Raw genomic sequence first — 17,506 nt, forward strand, 5'->3', positions numbered from 1 at the left:
AGACCTTCTATGTCCTAGCACTGTGCTATATAAAGTCAACAAGATGCTAAATCTGCTTCCAAAGACCTCAGTCAGAGATAAATTGGGTACTCACCACTAGTAGTAGCAGCAGCAGTGGAGTATTAATAGTTATAGAAAACATTTACATTGCATTTTGTGCCAGGAATTGTTTTAAGTGCTTTCCATATATTAACTTATTTAATCTTCCCCATATACTTATAAAGTGGATAAGATTATCATCTCTTTTACAGATGAGGAGACTGAAGCTGGGAAAGCTTAAATGACTTCTACCATGAAGTTAATACAGTAGTCTTTTCCTTATCCGCAGTTTCACTTTCGGTGGTTTCTGTTACCTGCAGTCAATCACGGTCCAAAAATATTAAATAGAAAATTCCAGAAACAATTCATTAGTTTTGAATTGCGTACCATTCAGAGTATCTTGATGAAATCTCACCCCATCCCGTTTTGTCCTGCCCACATGAATCATCCCTTTGTCTAGTGCATCCATGCTGTATATACTCCCCGCCTACCAGTCACTTAGTAACCTTCTCAGTTATCGGATCGACTGAGTGGTGCCACAGTGCTTGAGCTCAGGTAACCCTTATTTCACTTTACTTAATAACGCTCCCAGGCTGCAAGAGTGTGATGCTGACAATTCGAATATGCCAAAGAGAAGCCATAAAGTGCTTCCTCTAAGTGAAAGGTAAGTACAATACAAGATAAGATATTCTGAGATCACATTTGCATAACTTTGATTACAGTATATTGTTATAATTATCCTATTTTATTATTAGTTATTGTTGCTAATCTCTTATTGTACCTAATTTACAAATTAAACTTTATCATAGGTATGTGTGTATAGAAAAAAACACAGTATACATTGGGTTTGGTATTATCTGCTGTTTTGAGTATTCACAGGAGGTCTTGGTATGTATACCCTGTGATTAAGCGGGGACCACTGTAAAGGCCAGAACTATGATTTGAACCTAGGCATCCTGGTTCCAAGTTCTGAGCTCTTCACTCAGTGTATATTATTCCTTGATAAATAACTATAATTCAAGGTACCATGAATAAGTGCTACGTGAGCATTGTGATAAATCTTATGGTAATGAAATGTAAGGGGAAAGAGATGTAGGAAGACTTCAGGAAAGTGGCATATGAGCTCAGAGGACAGAGGCACACAGTACAGAGAGGTGCTCTCCGATTAAAATATAATGTGAGTGAAATGTAATTTTAAGTTTTCTAGTAGTCACATTAAAGAAATAGATGAAATTAACAGCATTTTATCCCAATGTATATTTCAATATGCAATTAATATAAATATTAATAATACGTGACATACTTTTTTTTCCTACTAAATCTTTGAAAGCACATCTCAATTTGGACTTGCTACACTCCACATGTTCAAAAGACACGTGTGGCTCCTGTACTGGACAGCACAGACCTAGAGAGGAGGTGAACAAATACTCTCAACAGAAGGAATAGCAAGAGAAAAGGCATTTAGATAGAAAAGAAACAAACAATGAACCCTTAGAATACGGTTTGCATCAAAGGGTATATTGGAACTTCTGGTTAGAAAGGTTAAGACCAGCATGTAAAAGTGTGGCAAGCAGGAACTATGAAAGGGGAGCAACACCTTTAAAACTGTGTATCAGTAAGATGATTCTGGCAACACCTTAAGAATGACTTAGATGAGAGAGAGATGATAGAGCACAAGATAATGATGGCTTCAACCAGGACAGTGAGAGTGGGGAGAGAAAGGGGGAGGGGTGTGAGAGGGAACGTATCATTATTGAAACTGTGACTGACCTGAGAAGAGGAAGAGAGTGGAAGGGAGTGGAGACAGGCAAAAGAGGGAGTCAGAATGACTCTGGGGTGTTAAGCCTAGAAGGAGAGTGAGGCCATTTTCCAGACACCCACCAGAGTATCCAGTGTCAACGAAGAAGGGTTCATTGTATAACTGATAAACTCTAACTGCAATGAGGGCAGGGACCATGTTACATCGAGTTTTTATCTCCTCAGTGCATAGTGAGGGTCTAAATAATACTTGTTAGTAGAGGAGTAGGGATAGGGGTGAATGGTGATGGTAGTAGTGAGGTCGGTGGGTAGAAAATGAGTTTATAGTTAAAAGATAAGCAAGAGGACCAAGTCGTAAGAAATGTTGACAAGGAAGTTGCAGCCAATCAAAAGGATTAAGACTTGACCACTTTGGCTCTACATTTTCCCTGATAGTTAAATATAATAAAGGGATAAAAGTAGTGCAAAAGAAAAAAAAAATAAGAAAAACACTTTTACCTGAAAGCAAATCACACTCTACATGAGTATTCCTTTATTTAAAACTAAAACTGTTATCCATATAATTTATTGTGTTAAATCAGTTTTACTGATAAACACGAGACAATAAGGAAATGTCTTTGTACATTGACTATAATAATGCGACGTTTACAAGTCTGTAGGTTACTAAGCATAAAAGTTATAACCTCAAAATACATTAAACATTAACTCTCTATTCATCAAAAAATAAAAATGACAAAAACTTTTATCAAATTATGAATGGACAAATCAAATATTACAGGCAAGTACTTGTATGTCATGCATTAAAGTATTTTAAAGAAAAAAATCTGACATCCCCCCAAAAATATGATTTTCGGAGTAATAGTGAAAAATCTAAGATAGAAAAGTAACAATAAAAAAGCTGTATTTTATTAAATTGGAAATTCAGTTTAAAGGAGTTACACGATTTTAAGCCTAGATTTTTTATTCAAACCTTCTGTTTCAATTACTTTTTACAAATTTAAATCTGCTGACGGTGTGCATATTTCCAATAAATACAACAGCATGAGATGCCATACTAGTAGGACACCTGCTAACATCTTTTATTCATGTACGTGTTCCCGGTGCAAAGCAATTATATTATTTCAAATATTTTAAAATGTTTTCTATTACTGCCTAACATAACTGCAGGTTATCTCACAAATCATCGCTTTCCTTCTGCACTCCCTCTCTGTCTAAATCTCTGAGAAAAAGACTTCATTTGTGGTGTTGTTTATAGAAGTCAATAATAGCTCACAAGGAATCCAAGTCTGGTTTACTTGCATTTGATTGCAGACATGAGACTATAGCTTCCTGTCAGATCCAAGAAAAAAGCATATATATATAGATTTTGTTTCTTATCCTTGATCCAACTTTTGGAACTGGTTATAAATTCTGGAGAAGAAAATTAGTGTAAAACCCTGCAATAGTCACTGCTCTCCCATCGAGGGCTCACCACCCCACGGGCAACTTCGGTCCTGCCAGTTTCTCCTCTGCAGGTGTGTGGATGAAGGTACACAGGGGGCACGATGTTTGAAAGGAAGAGTGGTGTGAGTCATTAGGGAAAGAGCAATGTGTGTTTATGTAATATTTTTCTATATTTATTGAAATAACAATTAATTAGATAGAACTCATAACTGAAAATGGTAAATCCGAAAGGCAATAAATTTCTGTATAGAAATTTTCGGTCACCACATTATGGGTCTATTATGTCATTTATTCTTAGTATAAGTATTTTTGGTGAAAAAAGTTTAGCTTTGAAGATGAATAACGAAATCTTGTTTTATGCATTGAAATAGTGGCTCCAAAGCATAACAATATTTTAAAATAAATCTGAAATTATTCATTGTCATATGCCTAAAGTGAATGAAGATTTTTTAGTGAAGCCATTCTATCTTTTTAAATCCATCATTTATATGACTTATAAAGTATTAGTTGTAGCTAGTATCTAATTGTTAATAGCCTATTATTTATCTTTCTCATCTCAGTTTCTCGGTGACAGTGACAACTCAACAAAAAATATTTTTAATCTGCTTGATTAGATATATAAAGAGATATATATCTAAAAGAACAGTCTCATATGAAGCTTTATCATAGGGGCACAGGTCATCAGGTCATTATGGTTTTAAGACTAAAAAATGAGTGACTTAAGATAAAAAAGCTCAACATCCTTAAACTTCATTTCTATTCATTTTCTAATAAATACCATCTGGTGTGTACTTTAGGGATATAATACCCGTCAAAAACTCCATCGTATTATGAGAACCGGCACCAAGTTGATCTGAAATGCATATTTGAACAGATGTGTTTAAATTACATCTCCGTCTATCCACATGCATAAATTCAGAGAAAGCGTGTGTTGATTTAAAATGCATAAAAAAAAGGGATTTGGAGATGCATCAAAAGTGAAAAGCATCTCAAAGGATCAAGGCTCACATTACGAAAGGTCATTACTAAAAATAAAGTTTGCATTTATTAATGGTTGCACCAGGGGGCTGTTCATGGGAACTGACTTAATGTTTGCTGCAGAAAATCAGCCACTGAAACTACACTAATTTTTTATAACTCCTCCACGTAAAACATTAAAACTGTCATCATGGACAGAAAAAAATGGAATAGTAGATATCAAAATAGAGAAAAATTATATGGCATGTCTATTCACTGACATTGGTTCATATGGCTCAGTTCCCACGTTTCAACCATACTTTGCACTTCTCTAAGAAAAAATGTCTGAGTGATTTCTGTAGGCATATGAGTGCACTGATTCCATTTCTTACAGATATGATTCCAAAAGTTAAAATTAATTAAATCCTTTGGGAATTATAAAGTTCATCAATGTTTAGCAAGAAATTAAACATACAAAAATCCAGGCATGCAGGTACAGACTTTAAATGTTCTCTATATTCCACAAGCTGCTAATTTCTACGCTGGCTTTTCACTATCATTATAAAGCTTAATGGTGAGCTGCTGGGAGTAGTGAGTGCTCAGTATCTATTAGATTAACAGTATTAAAAGAAGAAAACGAATTGCTGAGTGATATTCCTAGTTATCAATATCAACAAATACCCAATTAATTTATACAATTGTACATGATATACATATACAAGCAACTTTTGTAGACTCAGCTTTCAATGAAGATGCTGAATGTGAGAATAAATATGTAATACTCATCCATGAATATTCATTCTTAGGTAGTGCTATTACCAAAAGCAATGCTATACATACTGAACAATTAATATTTTCTTTATGTATAGATGAGGAAAGTAAGGGTTAAATGTAAAACTGATGCAGGAAAAGCTGTATATACTGGCTATCTTTCAAATAAACCATTTCAAAAGTGATCTTAGAAAGATCTCTGAGATGCAAGAGGAAAATCAGCTTTTTCAGAGTATATCTAGGCACGGAAAGGTGTAGAATTACAGTTCTTCTGATAGAGTTAGAAAATTATCTGAATCTTCAGTTAATTACAACGGATAGCAGTGAAAGCAGCCATTCCTGTACTCTCTGCCCTTCCATGTGCCTCAGAAGGCTGCCTTCTGTAGAGTGCATCATGCAGGCTCCACATCTCACACATTACAGTCCAGCCCTACTGAACTTTGCTTCCTTCCTTTGAAGCTCCATGCTTTCTAGCCTGACTTTCCAACTAAAACAACTTCAGATTTAATTGTTACAAATTGGATTTCCGCTTAAGATTTTTTTTTTTAAATAAAGAACTGTGAGGCCAAGAAAACAAACAAAAAAAATCCATAAACACACACACACACACACACACACACACACACACACACACACACACACAATGTCCTGGAAGATACATCTTCAGTCTTTATAAATAGCAAGCAAGTAAGGCCCATCATAATCTGCCTCCTGTCTCCTCTCCTCCTACTACCTTCTTCTCTATGTTCTACTGACACTGAATTGAAGGTTGTAGGATCGACATCAACAGTCAATTACCAATACTGCTAAGTTTTGTTTTGTTTATTTGTAGAGTCAGTACCAAAACTGAAGGGACTGAAAATTAGCCTCTATGAACAGTCTGGATGGAACTACAGGCAAGAGTATTTTCAAAGAAGTTGAGTAAACACTAATTCATTACAACCTGAAGTGGAATCTGCTATGATGTGTTACAACTGATAGAGGGTAAAAATATATGTGAAACACAAAACAGGCTTAGGTAGACAGATTTACAAGTTTGTGAAAATGAAAACCTATCTTACTCATCAGCAGGCACTCTGTGGAAATACTTAAATCTCACATATTACTGAGCTAGTAATGATAACAGTGAATTTCATTCATTCTTGTGGACTTAAGATTTTTCATCAGTTCTGAAATTTTTGTCAGAAACAGAAGTGGAATATTTTGACTTGCCTTATCACACACCACTTCGAGGCTTAGCAGTAGTAAAGTTATATTATGATTTTTTTAAGATCGGAATTGATGACTGAAATTTCCTCAGTGAGAAGAACCACTTTCCTTCAACTACTATTATCAAACATTGAATGGTGTTAAAAATTAGCTTTTGTTATAAATTTGATGTTTCTTAGTGAATTCAACTTAGTATTACATGGCAAATATTGTTTTTAGGTAAAACATAGAGAAGTCATTTATAACAACTAAGTTGTTTAAATCACAAGTAATATTAAAGTGTTTATATATTTACCACATTATCAAAAGCTAAAGCAATAAGCATGCTTTCCATTTCTACACAAATTTGCAGCAGATTTACTTTCTGAGCACAAACTATAGTACTAGCAGCATTTTTCAGATCTCATTTAACAACTACAAAGAAAATGTTCATATTCATATTTTAAAATCCATTTAACTATGCAATTGAGGAGCCTCCATTAATTTTCGATTGGAAGGGACCGATATGAAAAAAGGTAAATATTGAGAGAAGGATCTAATAGAATGCTATGTTTTCCAAGTGATAAATATGTTTAATTAAAATGAATATACTGATATCATGAATTGATAACAATATTTGGCATTATGTATATGTGTGAAAAGACATTTTCAAAAAGGAAATACATAAAATCTCACTACACATCAACAATGACAAATAAACATTAGTGACTGATTTTGATGATAGTGAACATTAACTTTGAACCCAATTAGTAAAATGTTGCCCAAATAAAGTAATTCTTCTTACTAGTAGATTTATATTTTAAATATTATACTACATTATTATATTTTAAATTTCATCAATAAAAAATTTGTAGAAATTTGTTTTCTAGATAGATGAAATAAAGAAAGAAAGAAAGAAAGAAAGAAAGAAAGAAAGAAAGAAAGAAAGAAAAGAAAAGAAAAGAAAAGAAAAGAAAGAAAGAAGGAAAGAAAGAAAGAGAGAGATTCTGTTTGATTTTGTTTCTAGGTCTAAAGTCTTTTTTTTTTTTTTTTTTTTTTTTTGTCCTTTACCAAAAAAAGCTTGCTGACCTTCAGGTGAGCTGCTTCTTTAATAACTCTGAATAGTTTAAAATGCATATAAAAGTAAAATTTTCCTTTCAAATATGAGTTATGCTCAAAATAAAATCTACGGCTATTATATCATTATTCTGAATAGTAAAGAAGAGCATCAGAGTACAGAAGACGCCCAGCAGGGTACTAGGCTAGATATGTCTTGTTTCAGGGATTACTTAATGCTATATTCTGAATAATTCTATAAAGAGAATTTCAGTAGATTTTTAAAAAGCCCGGTCTCCAATAATGGGCCTGAGAATCTTGCTTATTAAGAACTTAACTCCTGAACATATAATATTCCTGTGACAGCCTAAGACTGCTGTTGATAAAGAAAGGTACTGAAATAAAATCCATACTGAATCTTAAACACTAATATCAACATAGGCAAACATTAACAGAATGAATGTTTCCATATGAAAAGTTCTTAATATGCTATTTCAACTTTGTTCTATTTCATTAAAATGAGTACTAGTAAAAAAACATGTCTTTATACATGGCATGTAGGCAGCTCATCATATTGTAAAACTTATAGATTAAAAGATTTAAAAAGCAATTGAGTTTACAATTCACAAATAAAATTCCTAAAATGAATGTTTGTACCCTGTGGTGACTTTTGTTTAGAAAGAGAAAAAGTCATACATGAATTGCTCAGATTTGATTTAATTATATTTATTGAGTTGAACCAAAATTGGTTATTTAAAAAATAACAACAAAAATAATTTGCTGAGATTATCCATTTTTGGGCGGAGAGCTTGGATCAACAAACAGCTGTACTCAACTAACTGTATGTTCATATGAACAAGTCTTTTATGTGTTGAACTTGTAGGCAGTTTGTGTTGGCCTGATAACAAAACAGATGTTTTCCTTAGTGATTTGGCTAGCTTTATTAGGTCTTGGGATCAAACTACATGTGTGCTTTAAAAAAATGAATTCGGTCTGTAAAATAAAACCTATCGGACTAGCTCATCTATGAGCTGCTTTAATTGGCCACTTATTTGAAATTAAACAGGTGTAATTCCACACACTGATTTTTATTTTATAAATATTGGTTTTATTAAAAATACTTAAAGGATGTTACAATCTCCAGAGATAAGACAATGATGGCTCAAAGGTACAGCTGGGGACTCATAGGAGTAAGAACTGCAAAGCCAGCAAGTGGTGACAGAAGATAACACTGGCTCCTTAACTGAGAAGATGGAGACCATCTGGCAGCATCGGAGTTCTGTCTTCCCCACATATCCCAGTGTAGGTTGGTTTAATTTTCAGTATCTCCCTCACAGATTCTGAGAAACACATTTGCTGCTTTTTTAATAACTGTGCTCTGCATTGCATTTTTCTAGAACCCTTTATGGGCTTCCTAGTCTGTAATGCTTCTTTTTCTAGCATACTCTGTCATATTCTCCCCTTGTAATTCAGGCTCACCTATACTAAGGAAAAAATTAACCCAGGCTGTCTTACCTAACTCCTCTATCCCCTTCCCTAACTGGTTTCAAATATTTTCCTTTATTCTTCTCCTTTATAGACTTCTGAAAGAAAAGTCTATCTCTGCTGCTTCTGCTTCCTTATTATTAACTTCCTGGTAAACCTTCTATAACCTGGCTCCTGTCCTAACGCAGTGATGAAATTATGATCTCATCACTGGCAAATCCACAAATTTTATTTTCTGCCCTAATTCCACTTGCCCTACATATTGTGTTTAACACTATTAATCATCCTTTCCTTAATTCTTCACTTGACAAATGATGTGATGGGGTGAGCATAAGGTCCATGGATCGTCAGTGTTTAAATTACATTAGGGTGGTAGAAAGGGGGCGCTGAGAAAGACAGGACTTACAGGAGCATAAATGGTACAGACAGTGTATATTATTTATCCTCCAAACACAGACACAGTTGAGTAACAGTGAGTGTTATAAATAAATATGCTAGGACAACAGGAATAAATCAGGATGAATCTGGGCAAACAAAGAAAAAGGTCATCATAGGTAATGGAGGAATAAAAGGGTAAATGACTGTACCTTTGGGAAGCCTTGGGACATTAAAGCATTTTCCAAATAGTGTTCAAAAGTTATGCAAATAATGCACTGAAAGAAGATTGGGCCTTGCTATAGGTATAAAAACACAAGAGATAAAGGAGCTGTTCAATCTCTAAAGCATAGGGCCAATTTATGCATGTACATATTATAGTCATGGAAACAATCAACTTTATTTGGTTCCACCAACCCCAATTCCACCCCAAAGAAGAAAGAACTGAATGACTGGAGTAAGGGGCTTACTTTTCAATATGTTCCCTTTATGCTTTTTGGATTTTTTTCCCCCATGTGCATGCATTCCCTATTATAATATAAATAAAAACAAAATTCATCATTACATTCAAAACATAATTTCAGGAAAGCATCAAAATAAGGGATTTAATGGGAAACTGATGATAGCACCTTCACACAACCTTGAGATTAGAACAGTCAACCCATACAACTTACGCTATTTCCCCTAAAGGGCAAGGAAACAGTACTTCTCCATGATCACCTCTATCGCCTCGACTCTCAACACACTCTCCCTACTTTTACTTTCATCTTATCGCCCTCTTCTCTCTAGTTCATTCAGAGAGTGGTCAACATCAGGGAAAAAAATACATGTTAGTGACAAGGTTGGATATAGGGAACGAGAATAACATCAAGCTCAGAATCTGGGAATTTTAAGTCGTGGTAACTCTGAAGGCCTAAATACAATGAAGAGAAAGAACAGAACCTTACAAAAAGTGAGGCTGGCTTGGGGGAGGGAATATGATTTCTGCCGTAGTTGAATTTGAAGTGTCAATGGGACGTCCCGGTTAAAAAGTCTAACAGGCACTTGGTAACTCGCTCTAGGATATTGAGCCTCCTTAAGTCTCTATGTTTTGAAACTGAGGATAATACCTAACTAGCTGAATGTTGGCAGATCAAAGGAAATTAACATTTACGTAGTTTTAAGATACTGCCTGGCATAGAGCTAACCCTTAAATGGTTAACTATAATTATTATTGGAAATGTGGGAGGTGAGGCACAGTCAGAAAAAAGACCTATTAGGAAATTCTTTCTATAGTCCAGACAAGATGTTTTATTGACACATTCCCTGGGTTTCCCTCATCATCGGTGACTCCATTCTGCCTAGATCTACCCTATTACACCAACTTCCTTTGGTTTCCCTACTGCCTGGGCCCACATGCTTTTGCTTAGGTTGCCCGATTCCTGCCCAATTCCTGTGTTTAGTCCACCTGCATTTCTTCTTCTCTTGACCCAGCTCAGCACCCTGGGCCTAGTGATCTCCGTCCCAGACCCCTCGGCCCCCACCGATTCTATGTTCTAGAACACGGTCAATACAGGCCTCTCCAGAACCTGGCACTGCCTCTCCTCTCCTCTTCCTGTGCATCAGGATTTGCTTCAGTCCGTCTGAAGAAAGGAGTGACAAATTCTTAGAACAGAAGGACATGGAAACTGGCTGCATATAACTGCATTCTAGCTTGACAAAGAGGGTAGTCGAGAGGGTCCTTGTTGGGAGGTCACCCTACTGAACAGGCTAGGTAAAGTTTGGATATTGTAATTGAAATGGATGAGAAAGATTAGATATGGCTACTGTGAACATGGAGGAATGGACTGAAAAAGAAAACAAACTGATGTACAGCAAAAGGGGCTCATGAAATAACATGATTCTTTTAGTAAGGTTTAAGCAAGGCTTCTAAAGGCACATTTAGCAATCTGGAGGCAAAAAAGTGGGTGCAGGTTGTAGGGCCAACACTGGACGTGATCAGGGTTAGAAGTAAAAGAATGCCGAAGTTGTTACCAAAGGACATGACGGAGGGACCATGGTGTCCAGGTCAGGTGGAAACCAGAAGATTCAAGAATTAGGAGAGATCAAGTGATGGGAGTCCATGACAACGATGGAGAATGGGAAAGAGAGAGCATAAAGAGGCTGAAGTTCACTAAAGAGTTAAGAGTTTAAACAGACAAAATAATGCATAAACTCATGTCCAGTAATAGATAAAGGGGTCTCTAGAAATGAAACCATTTTCTCTGATAACATCTTAGTTAAGACTGCATATATCTCTGGCTTCACACATAGGCAGTCTCCAATTCTTCAAAATTAATTCCTAGAAAAAACACCATAAAAGTCTGTCTTTTCTTATAGGAATAATAAAATGTTGGTTGTTGCCCTCCTGGTTGTAACCTGACATTAAGTAAATTACATACAGATAAGACCAAGAATATGTCATAAAAGCAAAGATACAATAATAAACATGTATAACCATGGAATGAAGAGCATGGTTGCAAATAAGACACAGCAGTCATTTTTGTAAAGAACACTGAGTGAATGTTTCGAGAACGCTAAAGATTTTCAAGGCCATAAGAGTGTTTGGAATCCAGAATAAATACTGCTCAGAGTTTTGTCCTCTGTGTTTGCCTCCTCCTCCTGGCCTTGTGTAGCCCAAGTACTATGCTACCCTGAACAGCATATTTTATGTAAGTGCAATAATACAAGCACCTTTTTTGTACTTCTTTTGACCTGTTTTTTTTTTTTTCTTATATAAATGTGACTTTTCAGAAGTTGGTTTTAAACACTACTCTAGTCTGTTTTTTATCTAAATTATTAATTAAAGTTAAGTGCTAATGACTATAAATAAATAATAAAAAAATTTAAAAAATAAACATGTATAACCATTTTAAATAGTAACACTGTGTTTCAAGTTACAATTATAGAATTTTAGAGCAAAAGGGAACTTTAGTTTGTTTAGATTAATTCTCTCATTCAAAACATGAGATTCAAATTGAAGCTACAAAGATCAAATCAGCTTTCCAATTCAACAATATTATTTTTGACACCCAATGAGATAAATCACAGTCTATTTCAAAAGAATCCCACAAAATGATCAAAATTATAGAGTATATTTTAAATATATAGGAATATATAAGTTTTTACAATCTACAGAACAGAAAAATAATACAACTATACTGTATCTAGTTTTATAATATCTAATGTTAATCTATCGCTGCAAACGTGTGTGTGTATATATATACAATTAATTTTAACTCTTCTACAGTCTCCACTTCAAAGAAAGGAAAAACACTTGTTAGCCAATTCTTTACATGCCAGAAATTGAAAACAATCCAAATGTTTAAAAATGAGGAGTAACTACGCAAAGATGAAATGTAAACTTAATAAAATGTTATATAACCTCTAAAAATGACAAATAAACATACGGACAATAATGAATTATAGAAATGTGTATTCAAAATAATGAGAGAGAAATGAATACAAATTAACAGGCATTCCATTGTAAATTTAGAGAACAATATAAATAGTTGAAATTTAACCTTCACTGTATTTTTTTTTTTTTTATTTTCTATAAAGTCATTCCATATCCACAGTATAAAACAACAAAAAGGAAGGAGATGAATGAGTGAGCTGTTAGGGAAGTTTGAAATGAAGCTTTCTTTCTCTTGGTAGATTTCTTTGCAGCTAGAAATAGAAGCATGGGTTTAAAAAATCACTATAAGATTACTATTTATTTCAAAGAGAATGATTAGAACATTTAAATATTTAAAGAGTGCCCCAAAACTTCAGTTCCAAACCTAGAGAAAATAATAGTTTTAATTCTTTTTGTTCATTTCATTGCTCACTACTTTCCTATCCTCAAATAAACAAAGAAATCAAAATCTATGTCTCTAAAAGGAAAAAGAAGTCGGAAGAAGTGGCCTGAAAGTTATCAAGGAAGAAAAATAGGAATATTCGTTCACCTTAGCTTTTCTTCAAAACTTGCTTATATTTATAATAAAAATAAATCAAAATCAAATCAAATAAAAAAGCTAGAGCAGAGAAGACTTTAAAAAAATTTGAACTGAAAATATAAAGCATAAAAAAGTATGCTTTCAGAAAAATTATGTCTATTAATTACAATGATAAAAGATACTAACTTAGCCCATTTTTATAATCCAAAAAGCAAAAACAAGTTTTGCATGGAGAGAAAAGAATAGAGTGACTGACTGTACATGTGATACTGAACTACAGCCAATTTTAAAATGATTTCTTGTCTATGGCCATGCTACCTTGAACGAGCCTGATCCCATCTGATCTTGGAAGCTAAGCATGGTTGGCCCTGGTTAGTACGTGGATGGGTGACCACCTAGGAAGACCCAGTGCTATAGGCATAAAAAAATAAGGGATTGTAAGCTGACAAGGCCCTTGCAATCTGTGAGGTCAACTAAGGGTTGCCTCGCCTAAAATGAATGAATGAATGAATGAATGAATGAATGAATAAAAATGATTTCTTACATATCAGCTTTATACAGAATAAAGTTATATCAGACAGGTGGATTTTTTAAAAGTCTATCGGTCTGCCATTAAATGGCTTCCAGAAAGTTGTGGTCAACTGTGCAGCCAGCTCAAGTCTAGTAAATGTATGAGACTGGAGGACATGTACTTTTCATGGTAGTATTACCATGGGCATCATCTTATTTTTTTCTACATTAGTTTTCTCTTTACACGAGATTTCTTCAACATTTTTAAAAATTCTACATCTCATATGCTTCTCTGTAAACTACTCAATTCCTGAATACAGATATAAATTATTTTAATATGTTAAAAAAACACACTCATGTCACCTATCAAACTGTTCTATACGATGCTCTAGGAAGGAAAATTGCTTCTAATGTTTATACTTTTACTGACTCATCGCTAAAGTTAATCCTCATTTCATAATAGGAAAGTATATAATCTAGCAGACATAAACAAACATAACAAAATGTATATCTTATTATTTTCTTGGCTAAAATATAATTGCCAAGTCTTGTTATTTTACTATTCCTATTACATACATATTTATTTACAAATTTATATAAAAGAAATGTTATATGCTAAAATTCATGAAACATTCTTCAACTGAGGACAGTTTCCCTCATTTGAAGACATTATGTTAAATAGAAAACGATCATGCCTTTTCATTCCCATGTCTCACCACATGAGTAACTAACATACCGCATTAAAGTCAGTGACATAGCAGAAAACAACGAAAGAGCCATGATGAATTTGTTTCCATTTTGCCATGGAAAAGCTAAATAGATAAGATCTATGGTAAATAAAAATATATCGTGCCATTCTGTTTACCTTTTCTATCCTCATGAAAACATGTGCTCTGTTCTAAGATAAATAAAAAGTAAAAAGCAAAAAATAAAAAGTAGAAAGTAAAAATCAGGGAAATATTAGCAGACATGGTTTAGAAGACAAAATTCTACTCATTAGAAAATGGAACCATCTATAACTGAGAAGCAAATAATTTAATTGATTTGAAGACACTCAACACTATAACAGGAATGAGACTAGGAGATGAAATTTTGATAAAGGTATAGAAGAAGAAAATCCCTTGACATATGTACTTAAAGGAATTGAACTTTCTGGCTTTCCATACCAAAAACTAATTTACAGAAAGAACACAAAGGCAATTCTTATCAGAGCACTGCCCTCAAGGTTTCCTGAGACTCAGCCAGGTACAAACAGGAGGGTATGAAGTTACAGTCACCTTGGGTCACCCTCTGAGGTTCATTTAAGTTCCTCATAGTAACTTTCATCAGACCTACTGAAACAAAGATATCTAAATATGGGTTTTAAATCACCTCAGAGTAAATCAATTTAAACTGATATCCAAGTAAATAAACTTAAACAAGTTTCCATTTGTGTGTGTGTCTACATTTTAAATTGCTACCACTTATTTTCAAAGGCTAATGGTAGAAAAAAAAAAAACATTCACTTCACACTTAAAAAAACCTCACATTAAACAAACTGCTCATTTTCTATATATTTATTCTTATGCATTAAAGCTTAGATCACACTTCCAAACAGTATTTAACTTGAATGATCTAATCAAAAGATAACAAGGACGATTAATGCTGATGCTGTGTAATTCCTGCTCTGCCCTGGCCTAAAATATGTACAGATACGAGTTCCGTATGAAAAGCGTGAAGTTCTATATAGATGAGGAGTATAATAAAGTGAATACTAGTGTATTTATTAAACATCATCAACGAAATTAAGAAATGAATAGAAATTACATACAGCACACGGCATACCGGCAGTAGCCTCAGGCATGTGGCTAGTTAACTAGTGATGAGCATGAGCAGAATAAAGAAACTGAAGCCCGTACTTAGCAAAAGTTATAAAGAGTGTCAGCCAGGCTGTGCAGGCTGCAGTGAGCTACTGGGGGGAGGAGGTGGAACATGACCAGAGGGGTCATCCTATCGCCTCCTCGCACACACAAAGGAATTATAGTTTACTGGTAATGGTTTAGAGCTAAACCAGCTGACCCAAACTTGTGTCGAGTCTAAGTATGAGTCAAGCTCTCTTGACAACTTAAATCAACAGTTTGGGTGCAGTCAACCAGCCACTTACCCGAGTTCCTGCTACACTCTATTGTCTATTGTTTAGAATTAACCGAATCTGGTTACATCACCCAGGACTAGGCAGCAGCCAGGCCATAAGAGTAATGTACTCCCTGTAAATAATGCTCAAAAATATATCTGGCACTAGGCATGAACCTGTGGAATAACTCCATACAACATTTTTTATGTATTTATTTTTAAATGAAAAGTGAAACAAGACAATGTTTTACACTATCCAGAGATAAGAGAACTGTTTTGATTTTAAATGCAGCTAAACTTCATATCTGGGGACCCAGAAAAGTGGAGGCACCGCTGGGAGTTGGTACCATCCCATACACCACTAGCTTTTCTGCAGTGTATTATAACACTATACAATTTCTGTTCAGGGCAACAGGTGCTGAAATTTCTTTCTGAACAAAAAATATTTTGCATATTGGCCCTTTGGAGTTCCCTAAATTATTCCCTGTCATTTCTTCTTTTTCTTTAAGATATTACAGAACCCAGCTCAACGCAAATTTTATTTAGGAAAGAAATTTCCAGGATTGTCCATCAACAACACTTCAACAGGAATGATTTTATACAAAATTAACCACCAATGACAAGAGCTATGAGGTGTTCCAGGAAAGTAAAGGTTTATAAGAAAAAGGAAAAACTAAAAGTTTGGAGGACTGGCACTTCTGTGGGTTGAATTAGATGTGGAGTGAATAAAGGAATAAAATTCCAAAAGTTGTAATGAGAATTCTGATCCTGAAAAAAAATGCCTAATTTCAACCATGAAGACCCCAATCGATGACATACTGACATTAGTGGACCTTGACGGACCGTAACTGTTGCCTGCTCACTCTGTTTTCTAGATCTTTTGGATTAGTTCTGATGACTAAGGGGACATTATATAAAAATTTGTAGAAAAAAATAAGACATAAATATTTTCAATCTGTTTTTCTTCATCCATGTTGACTTTTTTGTTATTTTAGATTAAATGGGCCACATATATTGGCTTCTACCTACCATATATCAAAAATTTTTTTCATTTTGATATCAATTATTAACTGTGTTCTGTGTTGAAAATCACAGCAATAATTTAATGAATGCTTACTAAGCACTGTTTTTTAGCCTATCTTAACTTGTATCATCTCACTTAATTCTTACAACAACCTTAAAGAAAGGGTATTATTTTTTTACAGATAAAAAACCAAAGTCAAAGAGGTTAACTTATTTAGTCAGTATTACAAAGATACATGGGATTTAAACTTAGTTTATCCTACCTTACCCCTGTGCTCTCAATTACTGGGCTAAATTAAATTTTCTAACATCGATATTCTAATTTTGATTATCGCCACCTAAACGTCCTTGCTTTTAAGAAAATTATGACAGCACCTCACTTGAGTATTTCTACCAAAGTGGCTGGGTTTATAAGATACTTATGCTTTAGCATTCTTTGAATTGGTGTGATCTCTCTCTCTCTCTCTCTTTCTCTCTTTCTCATGATCATATTAATTAAATTAGCAAAAAAAAAAAGAAAAAAAAACCCAGCTAATCTCTTAATTTATTTTGGAGGAAAGAGTAAAATAAAAGAGAAAGAAACACTGTTTTTAATAAGATTAGCACTGCAGCTTCTAAAATGTCTAAAAAATATCATTTGGGATATTGGTGTTAGGGAAGCATTTTTACTCAAATATTCATTGGGTAAAGAAGAAAAGAAAATGAGACATTGGCCACTGTATAAACACAATACTTTGAAAAGGGTAAAAATTAAGCTAGAAAATAACTTTTAAGATTCTTTCCTCAATCTAGTGGAAACAAGTAAATTACGTAGCCATACTGTTATTTAGCAT

At 34.2% G+C, this 17,506-nt stretch overlaps 1 protein-coding gene, 1 long non-coding RNA gene and 1 pseudogene across 9 annotated transcripts in view; 2 read left to right on the top strand and 1 right to left on the bottom strand.

Moving 5' to 3' along the window:
• The window catches only part of CDKAL1 (CDK5 regulatory subunit associated protein 1 like 1), a 626,461-nt gene that overhangs the window by 227,843 nt on the left and 381,112 nt on the right, over positions 1-17,506 (bottom strand). The gene's annotated exons all lie outside the window — the stretch shown is intronic.
• Positions 1-17,506, top strand: part of LOC118609943 — a 102,654-nt gene that overhangs the window by 55,334 nt on the left and 29,814 nt on the right. For 5 of the 6 annotated variants that reach the window (XR_004953514.1, XR_004953505.1, XR_004953508.1 and 2 more), the window contains one exon: positions 8,357-8,514. This is a non-coding gene — a long non-coding RNA (uncharacterized LOC118609943). Of the gene's footprint in view, positions 1-8,356; positions 8,519-17,506 lie in introns of all 6 variants that reach the window. The other variant, XR_004953512.1, reaches the window with a different exon arrangement.
• Positions 13,330-13,448, top strand: LOC118606892 (annotated as a pseudogene).

The sequence above is a fragment of the Rousettus aegyptiacus genome, unplaced genomic scaffold (genome assembly GCF_014176215.1).
Source record: "Rousettus aegyptiacus isolate mRouAeg1 unplaced genomic scaffold, mRouAeg1.p scaffold_m13_p_1, whole genome shotgun sequence".
Taxonomy (NCBI): Eukaryota; Metazoa; Chordata; class Mammalia; order Chiroptera; family Pteropodidae; genus Rousettus; species Rousettus aegyptiacus.